Source organism: Haematobia irritans, chromosome 2, assembly GCF_050003625.1.
Source record: "Haematobia irritans isolate KBUSLIRL chromosome 2, ASM5000362v1, whole genome shotgun sequence".
Lineage (NCBI taxonomy): Eukaryota > Metazoa > Arthropoda > Insecta > Diptera > Muscidae > Haematobia > Haematobia irritans.
In genome coordinates, this window is record NC_134398.1 from 126,137,600 (window position 1) to 126,152,110 (window position 14,511).

Sequence of the window (14,511 nt, forward strand, 5' to 3'; positions counted from 1 at the left end):
ATATGCGTCCTAGAGCGAAAAGAAGGTTAATTCGTGACCACACCTCAAAAATCAAAATTTTGGTGAAAATCCTCGAAAAATCAATTTTTTCATATGAAAAAATTAAATTGGCCATATCTCCTTAAATATGCGTCCTAGAGCGAAAAGAAGGTTAATTCGTGACCACCCCCCAAAAATCAAAATTTTGGTGAAAATCCTCGAAAAATCACATTTTTCATATGAAAAACTTAAATTGGCCATATCTCCTTAAATATGCGTCCTAGAGCGAAAAGGACTTTAATTCGTGACCACACCCCAAAAATCAAAATTTTGGTGAAAATCCTCGAAAAATCAATTTTTTCATATGAAAAACTTAAATTGGCCATATCTCCTTAAATATGCGTCCTAGAGCGAAAAGAAGGTTAATTCGTGACCACCCCCCAAAAATCAAAATTTTGATGAAAATCCTTGAAAAATCAAATTTTTCATATGAAAATCTTAAATTGGCCATATCTCCTTAACTATGCGTCCTAGAGCGAAAAGAAGGTTAATTCGTGACTACCCCCCAAAAATCAAAATTTTGGTGAAAATCCTCGAAAAATCACATTTTTCATATGAAAAACTTAAATTGGCCATATCTCCTTAAATATGCGTCCTAGAGCGAAAAGAAGGTTAATTCGTGACCACCCCCCAAAAATCAATATTTTGATGAAAATCCTCGAGAAATCAAATTTTTCGTATGAAAAACTTAAATTGGCCATATCTCCTTAAATATGCGTCCTAGAGCGAAAAGGACTTTAATTCGTGACCACCCCCAAAAAATCAAAATTTTGATGAAAATCCTCGAAAAATCAAATTTTTCATATGAAAAACTTAAATTGGCCATATTTCCTTAACTATGCGTACTAGCGCGAAAAGAAGGTTAATTCATGACCACCCCCCAAAAATCAAAATTTTAATGAAAATCCTCGAAAAATCAAATTTTTCATATGAAAAACTTAAATTGGCCATATCTCCTTAAATATGCGTCCTAGAGCGAAAAGAAGGTTAATTCGTGACCACCCCCCAAAAATCAAAATTTTGATGAAAATCCTCGAAAAATCAAATTTTTCATATGAAAAACTTAAATTGGCCATATCTCCTTAAATATGCGTCCTAGAGCGAAAAGGACTTTAATTCGTGACCATCCCCAAAAAATCAAAATTTTGATGAAAATCCTCGAAAAATCAAATTTTTCGTATGAAAAACTTAAATTGGCCATATCTAATTAAATATGCGTCCTAGAGCGAAAAGAAGGTTAATTCGTGACCACCCCCCAAAAATCAAAATTTTGGTGAAAATCCTCGAAAAATCACATTTTTCATATGAAAAACTTAAATTGGCCATATCTTCTTAACTATGCGTCCTAGAGCGAAAAGAAGGTTAATTCGTGACCACCCACCATCAAAATTTTGATGAAAATCCTCGAAAAATCAAATTTTTCATATGAAAAACTTAAATTGGCCATATCTCCTTAAATATGCGTCCTAGAGCGAAAAGAAGGTTAATCGTAACCACCCCCCAAAAATCAAAATTTTGATGAAAATCCTCGAAAAATCACATTTTTCACATGAAAAACTTAAATTGGCCATATCTCCTTAAATATGCGTCCTAGTGCGAAAAGGACTTTAATTCGTGACCACCCCCAAAAAATCAAAATTTTGATGAAAATCCTCGAAAAATCAAATTTTTCGTCCTAGAGCGAAAAGGACTTTTTGCGTCCTAGAGCGAAAAGGACTTTAATTCATGACCACCCCCAAAAAATCAAAATTTTGGTGAAAATCCTCGAAAAATCAATTTTTTCATATGAAAAACTTAAATTGGCCATATCTCCTTAACTATGCGTCCTAGAGCGAAAAGAAGGTTAATTCGTGACCACCCACCATCAAAATTTTGATGAAAATCCTCGAAAAATCAAATTTTTTATATGAAAAACTTAAATTGGCCATATCTCCTTAAATATGCGTCCTAGAGCGAAAAGAAGGTTAATTCGTGACCACCCCCCAAAACTCAAAATTTTGATGAAAATCTTCGAAAAATCAAATTTTTCATATGAAAAACTTAAATTGGCCATATCTCCTTAAATATGCGTCCTAGAGCGAAAAGAAGGTTAATTCGTGGCCACCCCCCAAAATTCAAAATTTTGATGAAAATCCTCGAAAAATCAAATTTTTCATATGAAAAACTTAAATTGGCCATATCTCCTTAAATATGCGTCCTAGAGCGAAAAGGACTTTAATTCGTGACCACCCCCAAAAAATCAAAATTTTGATGAAAATCCTCGAAAAATCAAATTTTTCGTCCTAGAGCGAAAAGGACTTTTTGCGTCCTAGAGCGAAAAGGACTTTAATTCATGGCCACCCCCAAAAAATCAAAATTTTGGTGAAAATCCTCGAAAAATCACATTTTTCATATGAAAAACTTAAATTGGCCATATCTCCTTAACTATGCGTCCTAGAGCGAAAAGAAGGTTAATTCGTGACCACCCACCATCAAAATTTTGATGAAAATCCTCGAAAAATCAAATTTTTTATATGAAAAACTTAAATTGGCCATATCTCCTTAAATATGCGTCCTAGAGCGAAAAGAAGGTTAATTCGTGACCACACCTCAAAAATCAAAATTTTGGTGAAAATCCTCGAAAAATCAATTTTTTCATATGAGAAACTTAAATTGGCCATATCTCCTTAAATATGCGTCCTAGAGCGAAAAGAAGGTTAATTCGTGACCACCCCTCAAAAATCAAAATTTTGGTGAAAATCCTCGAAAAATCACATTTTTCATATGAAAAACTTAAATTGGCCATATCTCCTTAACTATGCGTTCTAAACTTAAATTGGCCATATCTAATTAAATATGCGTCCTAGAACGAAAAGAAGGTTAATTCGTGACCACCCCCAAAAATCAAAATTTTGATGAAAATCCTCGAAAAATCAAATTTTTCATATGAAAAACTTAAATTGGCCATATCTCCTTAACTATGCGTCCTAGAGCGAAAAGAAGGTTAATTCGTGACCACCCCCCAAAAATCAAAATTTTAATGAAAATCCTCGAAAAATCAAATTTTTCATATGAAAAACTTAAATTGGCCATATCTCCTTAAATATGCGTCCTAGAGCGAAAAGGACTTTAATTCGTGACCACACCCCAAAAATCAAAATTTTGGTGAAAATCCTCGAAAAATCAATTTTTTCATATGAAAAACTTAAATTGGCCATATCTCCTTAAATATGCGTCCTAGAGCGAAAAGAAGGTTAATTCGTGACCACCCCCCAAAAATCAAAATTTTGATGAAAATCCTCGAAAAATCAAATTTTTCATATGAAAAACTTAAATTGGCCATATCTCCTTAACTATGCGTCCTAGAGCGAAAAGAAGGTTAATTCGTGACTACCCCCCAAAAATCAAAATTTTGGTGAAAATCCTCGAAAAATCACATTTTTCATATGAAAAACTTAAATTGGCCATATCTCCTTAAATATGAAGGTTAATTCGTGACCACCCCCAAAAAATCAAAATTTTGATGAAAATCCTCGAAAAATCAAATTTTTCATATGAAAAACTTAAATTGGCCATATCTCCTTAACTATGCGTACTAGCGCGAAAAGAAGGTTAATTCATGACCACCCCCCAAAAATCAAAATTTTAATGAAAATCCTCGAAAAATCAAATTTTTCATATGAAAAACTTAAATTGGCCATATCTCCTTAAATATGCGTCCTAGAGCGATAAGAAGGTTAATTCGTGACCACACCCCAAAAATCAAAATTTTGATGAAAATCCTCGAAAAATCAAATTTTTCATATGAAAAACTTAAATTGGCCATATCTCCTTAAATATGCGTCCTAGAGCGAAAAGAAGGTTAATTCGTGACCACCCCCCAAAAATCAAAATTTTGATGAAAATCCTCGAGAAATCAAATTTTTCATATGAAAAACTTAAATTGGCCATATCTCCTTAAATATGCGTCCTAGAGCGAAAAGGACTTTAATTCGTGACCATCCCCAAAAAATCAAAATTTTGATGAAAATCCTCGAAAAATCAAATTTTTCGTATGAAAAACTTAAATTGGCCATATCTAATTAAATATGCGTCCTAGAGCGAAAAGAAGGTTAATTCGTGACCACCCCCCAAAAATCAAAATTTTGGTGAAAATCCTCGAAAAATCACATTTTTCATATGAAAAACTTAAATTGGCCATATCTCCTTAACTATGCGTCCTAGAGCGAAAAGAAGGTTAATTCGTGACCACCCACCATCAAAATTTTGATGAAAATCCTCGAAAAATCAAATTTTTCATATGAAAAACTTAAATTGGCCATATCTCCTTAAATATGCGTCCTAGAGCGAAAAGAAGGTTAATCGTAACCACCCCCCAAAAATCAAAATTTTGATGAAAATCCTCGAAAAATCACATTTTTCATATGAAAAACTTAAATTGGCCATATCTCCTTAAATATGCGTCCTAGTGCGAAAAGGACTTTAATTCGTGACCACCCCCAAAAAATCAAAATTTTGATGAAAATCCTCGAAAAATCAAATTTTTCGTATGAAAAACTTAAATTGCCCATATCTCCTTAAATATGCGTCCTAGAGCGAAAAGGACTTTAATTCGTGACCACCCCCAAAAAATCAAAATTTTGATGAAAATTCTCGAAAAATCAAATTTTTCATATGAAAAACTTAAATTAGCCATATCTCCTTAAATATGCGTCCTAGAGCGAAAAGAAGGTTAATTCGTGACCACCCCCCAAAATTCAAAATTTTGATGAAAATCCTCGAAAAATCAAATTTTTCATATGAAAAACTTAAATTGGCCATATCTCCTTAAATATGCGTCCTAGAGCGAAAAGAAGGTTAATTCGTGACCACCCCCCAAAAATCAAAATTTTGATGAAAATCCTCAAAAAATCAAATTTTTCATATGAAAAACTTAAATTGGCCATATCTCCTTAAATATGCGTCCTAGAGCGAAAAGGACTTTAATTCGTGACCACCCCCAAAAAATCAAAATTTTGATGAAAATCCTCGAAAAATCAAATTTTTCGTATGAAAAACTTAAATTGGCCATATCTCCTTAACTATGCGTCCTAGAGCGAAAAGAAGGTAGGTATGAAAAACTTAAATTGGCCATATCTCCTTAAATATGCGTCCTAGAGCGAAAAGAAGGTTAATTCGTGACCACACCTCAAAAATCAAAATTTTGGTGAAAATCCTCGAAAAATCAATTTTTTCATATGAAAAACTTAAATTGGCCATATCTCCTTAAATATGCGTCCTAGAGCGAAAAGAAGGTTAATTCGTGACCACCCCCCAAAAATCAAAATTTTGGTGAAAATCCTCGAAAAATCACATTTTTCATATGAAAAACTTAAATTGGCCATATCTCCTTAACTATGCGTTCTAAACTTAAATTGGCCATATCTCCTTAAATATGCGTCCTAGAGCGAAAAGAAGGTTAATCGTGACCACCCCCCAAAAATCAAAATTTTGATGAAAATCCTCGAAAAATCAAATTTTTCGTATGAAAAACTTAAATTGGCCATATCTCCTTAAATATGCGTCCTAGAGCGAAAAGGACTTTAATTCGTGACCACCCCCCAAAAATCAAAATTTTGATGAAAATCCTCGAAAAATCAAATTTTTCGTATGAAAAACTTAAATTGGCCATATCTCCTTAAATATGCGTCCTAGAGCGAAAAGGACTTTAATTCGTGACCACCCCCAAAAAATCAAAATTTTGATGAAAATCCTCGAAAAATCAAATTTTTCATATGAAAAACTTAAATTGGCCATATCTCCTTAACTATGCGTCCTAGAGCGAAAAGAAGGTTAATTCGTGACCACCCCCCAAAAATAAAAATTTTAATGAAAATCCTCGAAAAATCAAATTTTTCATATGAAAAACTTAAATTGGCCATATCTCCTTAAATATGCGTCCTAGAGCGAAAAGAAGGTTAATTCGTGACCACACCCCAAAAATCAAAATTTTGGTGAAAATCCTCGAAAAATCAATTTTTTCATATGAAAAACTTAAATTGGCCATATCTCCTTAAATATGCGTCCTAGAGCGAAAAGAAGGTTAATTCCTGACCACCCACCATCAAAATTTTGATGAAAATCCTCGAAAAATCAAATTTTTCATATGAAAAACTTAAATTGGCCATATCTCCTTAACTATGCGTCCTAGAGCGAAAAGAAGGTTAATTCGTGACCACCCCCAAAAAATCAAAATTTTGATGAAAATCCTCGAAAAATCAAATTTTTTATATGAAAAACTTAAATTGGCCATATCTCCTTAAATATGCGTCCTAGAGCGAAAAGGACTTTAATTCGTGACCACCCCCCAAAAATCAAAATTTTGATGAAAATCCTCGAAAAATCAAATTTTTCATATGAAAAATTTAAATTGGCCATATCTCCTTAAATATGCGTCCTAGAGCGAAAAGAAGGTTAATTCGTGACCACCCCCCAAAAATCAAAATTTTGATGAAAATCCTCGAAAAATCAAATTTTTCATATGAAAAACTTAAATTGGCCATATCTCCTTAAATATGCGTCCTAGAGCGAAAAGAAGGTTAATTCGTGACCACCCCCCAAAATTCAAAATTTTGATGAAAATCCTCGAAAAATCAAATTTTTCATATGAAAAACTTAAATTGGCCATATCTCCTTAAATATGCGTCCTAGAGCGAAAAGAAGGTTAATTCGTAATATTTTGATGAAAATCCTCGAAAAATCAAATTTTTCGTATGAAAAACTTAAATTGGCCATATCTCCTTAAATATGCGTCCTAGAGCGAAAAGGACTTTAATTCGTGACCACCCCCAAAAAATCAAAATTTTGATGAAAACTTAAATTGGCCATATCTCCTTAAATATGCGTCCTAGAGCGAAAAGAAGGTTAATTCGTGACCACCCCCCAAAAATCAAAATTTTGATGAAAATCCTCGAGAAATCAAATTTTTCACATGAAAAACTTAAATTGGCCATATCTCCTTAAATATGCGTCCTAGAGCGAAAAGGACTTTAATTCGTGACCACCCCCAAAAAATCAAAATTTTGATGGAAATCCTCGAAAAATCAAATTTTTCGTATGAAAAACTTAAATTGGCCATATCTCCTTAAATATGCGTCCTAGAGCGAAAAGAAGGTTAATTCGTGACCACCCCTCAAAAATCAAAATTTTGGTGAAAATCCTCGAAAAATCACATTTTTCATATGAAAAACTTAAATTGGCCATATCTCCTTAACTATGCGTCCTAGAGCGAAAAGAAGGTTAATTCGTGACCACCCCCATCAAAATTTTGATGAAAATCCTCGAAAAATCAAATTTTTCATATGAAAAACTTAAATTGGCCATATCTCCTTAAATATGCGTCCTAGAGCGAAAAGAAGGTTAATCGTGACCACCCCCCAAAAATCAAAATTTTGATGAAAATCCTCGAAAAATCAAATTTTTCGTATGAAAAACTTAAATTGCCCATATCTCCTTAAATATGCGTCCTAGAGCGAAAAGGACTTTAATTCGTGACCAACCCCAAAAAATCAAAATTTTGATGAAAATCCTCGAAAAATCAAATTTTTTATATGAAAAACTTAAATTGGCCATATCTCCTTAAATATGCGTCCTAGAGCGAAAAGAAGGTTAATTCATGACCACCCCCAAAAATCAAAATTTTGATGAAAATCCTCGAAAAATCAAATTTTTCATATGAAAAACTTAAATTGGCCATATCTCCTTAAATATGCGTCCTAGAGCGAAAAGAAGGTTAATTCGTGACCACCCCCCAAAAATCAAAATTTTGGTGCAAATCCTCGAAAAATCAATTTTTTCATATGAAAAACTTAAATTGGCCATATCTCCTTAAATATGCGTCCTAGAGCGAAAAGAAGGTTAATTCGTGACCACCCCCCAAAAATCAAAATTTTGATGAAAATCCTCGAAAAATCAAATTTTTCATATGAAAAACTTAAATTGGTCATATCTCCTTAAATATGCGTCCTAGAGCGAAAAGAAGGTTAATTCGTGACCACACCCCAAAAATCAAAATTTTGGTGAAAATCCTCGAAAAATCAATTTTTTCATATGAAAAACTTAAATTGGCCATATCTCCTTAAATATGCGTCCTAGAGCGAAAAGAAGGTTAATTCGTGACCACCCCCCAAAAATCAAAATTTTGATGAAAATCCTCGAAAAATCAAATTTTTCATAGGAAAAATTTAAATTGGCCATATCTCCTTAACTATGCGTCCTAGAGCGAAAAGAAGGTTAATTCGTGACCACCCCCCAAAAATCAAAATTTTGATGAAAATCCTCGAAAAATCAAATTTTTCATATGAAAAACTTAAATTGGTCATATCTCCTTAAATATGCGTCCTAGAGCGAAAAGAAGGTTAATTCGTGACCACCCCCCAAAAATCAAAATTTTGGTGAAAATCCTCGAAAAATAAATTTTTTCATATGAAAAACTTAAATTGGCCATATCTCCTTAAATATGCGTCCTAGAGCGAAAAGAAGGTTAATTCGTGACCACCCCCCATCAAAATTTTGATGAAAATCCTCGAAAAATCAAATTTTTCATATGAAAAACTTAAATTGGCCATATCTCCTTAAATATGCGTCCTAGAGCGAAAAGAAGGTTAATCGTGACCACCCCCCAAAAATCAAAATTTTGATGAAAATCCTCGAGAAATCAAATTTTTCGTATGAAAAACTTAAATTGGCCATATCTCCTTAAATATGCGTCCTAGAGCGAAAAGGACTTTAATTCGTGACCACCCCCAAAAAATCAAAATTTTGATGAAAATCCTCGAAAAATCAAATTTTTCATATGAAAAACTTAAATTGGCCATATCTCCTTAACTATGCGTCCTAGAGCGAAAAGAAGGTTAATTCGTGACCACCCCCCAAAAATCAAAATTTTGATGAAAATTCTCAAAAAATCAAATTTTTCTCATGAAAAACTTAAATTGGCCATATCTCCTTAAATATGCGTCCTAGAGCGAAAAGAAGGTTAATTCGTGACCACCCCCCAAAAATCAAAATTTTGATGAAAATCCTCGAGAAATAAAATTTTTCATATGAAAAACTTAAATTGGCCATATATCCTTAACTATGCGTCCTAGAGCGAAAAGAAGGTTAATTCGTGACCAACCTCCCAAAAATCAAAATTTTGATGAAAATCCTCGAAAAATCAAATTTTTCATATGAAAAACTTAAATTGGCCATATCTCCTTAAATATGCGTCCTAGTGCGAAAAGGACTTTAATTCGTGACCACCCCCAAAAAATCAAAATTTTGATGAAAATCCTCGAAAAATCAAATTTTTCGTATGAAAAACTTAAATTGGCCATATCTCCTTAAATATGCGTCCTAGTGCGAAAAGGACTTTAATTCGTGACCACCCTCCAAAAATCAAAATTTTAATGAAAATCCTCGAAAAATCAAATTTTTCATATGAAAAACTTAAATTGGCCATATCTCCTTAAATATGCGTCCTAGAGCGAAAAGAAGGTTAATTCGTGACCACACCCCAAAAATCAAAATTTTGATGAAAATCCTCGCAAAATCCAATTTTTCATATGAAAAACTTAAATTGGCCATATCTCCTTAAATATGCGTCCTAGAGCGAAAAGGACTTTAATTCGTGACCACCCCCAAAAAATCAAAATTTTGATGAAAATCCTCGAAAAATCAAATTTTTCGTATGAAAAACTTAAATTGGCCATATCTCCTTAACTATGCGTCCTAGAGCGAAAAGAAGGTTAATTCGTGACCAACCTCCCAAAAATCAAAATTTTGATGAAAATCCTCGAAAAATCAAATTTTTCATATGAAAAACTTAAATTGGCCATATCTCCTTAAATATGCGTCCTAGTGCGAAAAGGACTTTAATTCGTGACCACCCCCAAAAAATCAAAATTTTGATGAAAATCCTCGAAAAATCACATTTTTCATATGAAAAACTTAAATTGGCCATATCTCCTTAAATATGCGTCCTAGAGCGAAAAGGACTTTAATTCGTGACCACCCCCAAAAAATCAAAATTTTGATGAAAATCCTCGAAAAATCAAATTTTTTATATGAAAAACTTAAATTGGCCATATCTCCTTAAATATGCGTCCTAGAGCGAAAAGAAGATTAATTCGTGACCACCCCCCAAAAATCAATATTTTGATGAAAATCCTCGAGAAATCAAATTTTTCGTATGAAAAATTTAAATTGGCCATATCTCCTTAAATATGCGTCCTAGAGCGAAAAGGACTTCAATTCGTGACCACCCCCAAAAAATCAAAATTTTGATGAAAATCCTCGAAAAATCAATTTTTTCATATGAAAAACTTAAATTGGCCATATCTCCTTAAATATGCGTCCTAGAGCGAAAAGAAGGTTAATTCGTGACCACACCCCAAAAATCAAAATTTTGGAGAAAATCCTCGAAAAATCAATTTTTTCATATGAAAAACTTAAATTGGCCATATCTCCTTAAATATGCGTCCTAGAGCGAAAAGAAGGTTAATTCGTGACCACCCCCCAAAAATCAAAATTTTGATGAAAATCCTCGAAAAATCAAATTTTTCATATGAAAAACTTAAATTGGCCATATCTCCTTAAATATGCGTCCTAGTGCGAAAAGGACTTTAATTCGTGACCACCCCCCAAAAAAATCAAAATTTTGATGAAAATCCTCGAAAAATCAAATTTTTCGTATGAAAAACTTAAATTGCCCATATCTCCTTAAATATGCGTCCTAGAGCGAAAAGGACTTTAATTCGTGACCACCCCCAAAAAATCAAAATTTTGATGAAAATCCTCGAAAAATCAAATTTTTTATATGAAAAACTTAAATTGGCCATATCTCCTTAAATATGCGTCCTAGAGCGAAAAGAAGGTTAATTCGTGACCACCCCCCAAAAATCAAAATTTTGATGAAAATTCTCAAAAAATCAAATTTTTCTCATGAAAAACTTAAATTGGCCATATCTCCTTAAATATGCGTCCTAGAGCGAAAAGAAGGTTAATTCGTGACCACCCCCCAAAAATCAAAATTTTGATGAAAATCCTCGAAAAATCAAATTTTTCATATGAAAAACTTAAATTGGCCATATCTCCTTAAATATGCGTCCTAGTGCGAAAAGGACTTTAATTCGTGACCACCCCCAAAAAATCAAAATTTTGATGAAAATCCTCGAAAAATCAAATTTTTCGTATGAAAAACTTAAATTGCCCATATCTCCTTAAATATGCGTCCTAGAGCGAAAAGGACTTTAATTCGTTACCACCCCCAAAAAATCAAAATTTTGATGAAAATCCTAGAAAAATCAAATTTTTTATATGAAAAACTTAAATTGGCCATATCTCCTTAAATATGCGTCCTAGAGCGAAAAGGACTTTAATTCGTGACCACCCCCCAAAAATCAAAATTTTGATGAAAATCCTCGAAAAATCAAATTTTTCATATGAAAAACTTAAATTGGCCATATCTCCTTAAATATGCGTCCTAGTGCGAAAAGGACTTTAATTCGTGACCACCCCCAAAAAATCAAAATTTTGATGAAAATCCTCGAAAAATCAAATTTTTTATATGAAAAACTTAAATTGGCCATATCTCCTTAAATATGCGTCCTAGAGCGAAAAGGACTTTAATTCGTGACCACCCCCCAAAAATTAAAATTTTGATGAAAATCCTCGAAAAATCAAATTTTTCATATGAAAAACTTAAATTGGCCATATCTCCTTAAATATGCGTCCTAGAGCGAAAAGAAGGTTAATTCGTGACCACCCCCCAAAAATCAAAATTTTGATGAAAATCCTCGAAAAATCAAATTTTTCATATGAAAAACTTAAATTGGCCATATCTCCTTCAATATGCGTCCTAGAGCGAAAAGAAGGTTAATTCGTGACCACCCCCCAAAATTCAAAATTTTGATGAAAATCCTCGAAAAATCAAATTTTTCATATGAAAAACTTAAATTGGCCATATCTCCTTAAATATGCGTCCTAGAGCGAAAAGAAGGTTAATTCGTAATATTTTGATGAAAATCCTCGAAAAATCAAATTTTTCGTATGAAAAACTTAAATTGGCCATATCTCCTTAAATATGCGTCCTAGAGCGAAAAGGACTTTAATTCGTGACCACCCCCAAAAAATCAAAATTTTGATGAAAACTTAAATTGGCCATATCTCCTTAAATATGCGTCCTAGAGCGAAAAGAAGGTTAATTCGTGACCACCCCCCAAAAATCAAAATTTTGATGAAAATCCTCGAAAAATCAAATTTTTCATATGAAAAACTTAAATTGGCCATATCTCCTTAAATATGCGTCCTAGAGCGAAAAGAAGGTTAATTCGTGACCACCCCCCAAAAATCAAAATTTTGATGAAAATCCTCGAGAAATCAAATTTTTCACATGAAAAACTTAAATTGGCCATATCTCCTTAAATATGCGTCCTAGAGCGAAAAGGACTTTAATTCGTGACCACCCCCAAAAAATCAAAATTTTGATGAAAATCCTCGAAAAATTAAATTTTTCGTATGAAAAACTTAAATTGGCCATATCTCCTTAAATATGCGTCCTAGAGCGAAAAGAAGGTTAATTCGTGACCACCCCTCAAAAATCAAAATTTTGGTGAAAATCCTCGAAAAATCACATTTTTCATATGAAAAACTTAAATTGGCCATATCTCCTTAACTATGCGTCCTAGAGCGAAAAGAAGGTTAATTCGTGACCACCCCCATCAAAATTTTGATGAAAATCCTCGAAAAATCAAATTTTTCATATGAAAAACTTAAATTGGCCATATCTCCTTAAATATGCGTCCTAGAGCGAAAAGAAGGTTAATCGTGACCACCCCCCAAAAATCAAAATTTTGATGAAAATCCTCGAAAAATCAAATTTTTCGTATGAAAAACTTAAATTGCCCATATCTCCTTAAATATGCGTCCTAGAGCGAAAAGGACTTTAATTCGTGACCACCCCCAAAAAATCAAAATTTTGATGAAAATCCTCGAAAAATCAAATTTTTTATATGAAAAACTTAAATTGGCCATATCTCCTTAAATATGCGTCCTAGAGCGAAAAGAAGGTTAATTCGTGACCACCCCCCAAAAATCAAAATTTTGATGAAAATTCTCAAAAAATCAAATTTTTCTCATGAAAAACTTAAATTGGCCATATCTCCTAAAATATGCGTCCTAGAGCGAAAAGAAGGTTAATTCGTGACCACCCCCCAAAAATCAAAATTTTGATGAAAATCCTCGAGAAATAAAATTTTTCATATGAAAAACTTAAATTGGCCATATATCCTTAACTATGCGTCCTAGAGCGAAAAGAAGGTTAATTCGTGACCAACCTCCCAAAAATCAAAATTTTGATGAAAATCCTCTAAAAATCACATTTTTCATATGAAAAACTTAAATTGGCCATATCTCCTTAAATATGCGTCCTAGTGCGAAAAGGACTTTAATTCGTGACCACCCCCAAAAAATCAAAAATTCGTGAACACCCCCCAAAAATCAAAATTTTGATGAAAATCCTCGAAAAATCAAATTTTTCATATGAAAAACTTAAATTGGCCATATCTCCTTAAATATGCGTCCTAGAGCGAAAAGGACTTTAATTCGTGACCACCCCCCAAAAATCAAAATTTTGATGAAAATCCTCGAAAAATCACATTGTTCATATGAAAAACTTAAATTGGCCATATCTCCTTAAATATGCGTCCTAGAGCGAAAAGAAGGTTAATTCGTGACCACCCCCCAAAAATCAAAATTTTGATGAAAATCCTCAAAAAATCAAATTTTTCATATGAAAAACTTAAATTGGCCATATCTCCTTAAATATGCGTCCTAGAGCGAAAAGAAGGTTAATTCGTGACCACCCCCCAAAAATCAATATTTTGATGAAAATCCTCGAGAAATCAAATTTTTCATATGAAAAACTTAAATTGGCCATATTTCCTTAAATATGCGTCCTAGAGCGAAAAGGACTTTAATTCGTGACCACCCCCAAAAAATCAAAATTTTGATGAAAATCCTCGAAAAATCAAATTTTTCGTATGAAAAACTTAAATTGGCCATATCTCCTTAAATATGCGTCCTAGAGCGAAAAGAAGGTTAATTCGTGACCACCCCCCAAAAATCAAAATTTTGGTGAAAATCCTCGAAAAATCACATTTTTCATATGAAAAACTTAAATTGGTCATATCTCCTTAAATATGCGTCCTAGAGCGAAAAGAAGGTTAATTCGTGACCACACCCCAAAAATCAAAATTTTGATGAAAATCCTCGAAAAATCAAATTTTTCATATGAAAAACTTAAATTGGCCATATCTCCTTAAATATGCGTCCTAGAGCGAAAAGGACTTTAATTCGTGACCACCCCCAAAAAATCAAAATTTTTATGAAAATTCTCGAAAAATCAAATTTTTCGTATGAAAAACTTAAATTGGCCATATCTCCTTAAATATGCGTCCTAGAGCGAAAAGAAGG